The sequence below is a fragment of the Tupaia chinensis genome, unplaced genomic scaffold (genome assembly GCF_000334495.1).
Source record: "Tupaia chinensis unplaced genomic scaffold, TupChi_1.0 Scaffold141512_1, whole genome shotgun sequence".
Taxonomy (NCBI): domain Eukaryota; kingdom Metazoa; phylum Chordata; class Mammalia; order Scandentia; family Tupaiidae; genus Tupaia; species Tupaia belangeri.
This window is the reverse complement of record NW_006201374.1, coordinates 455-2721: the sequence shown is the minus strand read 5'-3', so window position 1 is coordinate 2721 and position 2267 is coordinate 455. Positions and strand designations below refer to the sequence as shown.

The following is a 2267-nucleotide window of genomic DNA, read 5'->3' as shown; positions in this document are numbered from 1 at the left end:
ATTTTACAGTTGGTTATTTTTCCATCGACATTGGTCAGTAAGGAGTAAGTATTTTTATGTGGTTATTAAAACAGTATGCCGTGTGAGTAATTAGATTAAATTTGTGTAGACAGGGTCTAGATTTTGTTTACCCTAGCGTTTAAATGCAGTTAGTATAATTTAAAATTTGGAACCTTAGGTTTTCTATAGCTAGGCCCTTTACTACTCTCTTAAATTGAAAGCAAGCTCCCTTATAGGGTCCCATAACTGTCCTGTAATAAGGAGCTGATAAAAGGAACAATGACAAAGTCAGCCTAGTTTACCACAAAAGTCATGTCCACAAACATTAATAGACAATTTATTCTCCATTAACAGGATTCCTCCTACATTCTGTCCCTGGCATAGTATCTTTGAGATGATTATAGTATATTATTTTGCTTATCTCTTCCCAAGACACAGAACTTCCCTTTCCTTGAGATGTAGATTAAGCCTTTCTTTAACTAATCTCTTCCCAAGACACAGATCTTCCCTTTCAATCACCAACCTAAGAATTATGGAACCCACCTATAACCTACAAGCCCCGTTTCAACATGTCCCGCCTTTTTGGGCCAGACCAATGGAAAATCTCTTCACTCAATGTTGTCTGTCAATCTCAAAAACAAATAAAAGGAACGCTTGTACCTGGTCACCCTGAGAAAGGCATGTGTGCTTCTTCTCTGGGCCTAGGTCACTCATATTTCGCTTATAAACTGCACTAATTATTAATGATTAATTTTTACAGTTGGTTATTTTTCCACTGACAAAGGAATGGTGAAGAAGGAAGTGGAATGCACAGAGAATAAGGGAGGAGAAATTGGAATGCAAAGCCAATTGTTTTTGATATAAATTGTCTGAAGATGTGAAAATGGTGCCATACAACTTCTCTGATCTTTTTTGGGGGGCAATCTAATAAATGTATGTGACTTCCTTTAGCCTGATACTGGGCAGTATGGGGTATTGGGTATCAACAACAACAGGAAGACAACCATTGGCAACAGGTAGATACTGCTTTCATATGTAGATGCTTCTCAATAGCCCTGCTAGAGTAACTTACAGAAGTGCATTTCTGCATTTGTCTACAGGCCTGGCTGCTCTCCACATGGTTAGGGTACCAGATACATCAGACTAAAGTGGCATCTGAAATTAAATGGATTCACTGACAAGGATCAATCTTCAGTCTCCCTTTGTTGTATAATTTTATAGATTATGGTTGATCAAATTTTCTTTTTACTAACAGTAAGGGTGAGGGTGATGAGGCAGGTTTTGGGCTCTCCAGCACTATTGAAAACTGCAAGTATTGGCAATTTATATCACTTAGCCATAACTTCGTGAAGAAAAGCCTGAGCAGTGTCTATGTCAAAACGAATCGGAAAGAAAGCTGCCCGTGTTGGCTTTGTTCATTGCCTCGGGATGTCCCTTTCCAAACAAGCTGTTAGAGGAGGAGCAGAAGGGAAATCTGCTGCCCAGTCTATACACAGGGTAAACCGCAGACGGGCTTCTGAGGCCCTCAGGTATGGGGGAGCATTCCGGAGAGGCGTGACTAAGGACATTTAAAACGTTAGCTAGGCTGGAATAGGGAAGGAATCAGCTGACCTCGGGCCAGCAGGTTAACTGAATTGTCACCTGCCCTTCTCATTCAACAAATCTATCCTTGTACTTTTTTCTCTCTTTGAAACAAGTCGCTTGGTAAACTATTTTATTGTAACTTTGAAAAGTGAAGGCAGCTCCGTGGGGCTGCAGAAGATGGCGGTCTCCACGGGAGTTAAAGTTCCTCGTCATTTGCTTGTTGGAAGAACTTGAAGAAGGACAGAAAGGAGCAGATGATGGTACGGTTTGCTGGGGCCCTGGAGACGATGATGATATGACACTTACAAGGTGGACAGGCATGATTATTGGGCCACCAAGGACAAATTATGAAAACAGAATATATAGCCTGAAAGGAGAGTGTGGACCTAAATATCCAGAAGCTCCTCCAGCACTTAGATTTGTAACAAAAATTAATATGAATGGAATAAATAATTCCAGTGGATGGTGGATGCATGGAGTGGAGCAGTGTTAGCAAAATGGCAAACTCTTACAGTATTAAAGTCATCCTTCAAGAGCTATGACATCTAATGATGTCCAAAGAAAATATGAAGCTTCCACAGCCACTAGAAGGACAAACATACAACAATTAATTTTAGAGTCTCTCAAATTTGTCTTAAATCAACAACCTTCTACTCATATAAATGTCTTGATTAAATATCACA

General features: G+C 40.0%; 1 pseudogene; it reads left to right on the top strand.

Annotated features, from left to right (window-relative positions):
* Positions 1–1022: 1022 nt before the first annotated feature.
* On the top strand, positions 1023–2195 carry LOC106733226 (ubiquitin-conjugating enzyme E2 variant 2 pseudogene; annotated as a pseudogene).
* The last annotated feature ends 72 nt before the right edge of the window (positions 2196–2267 follow it).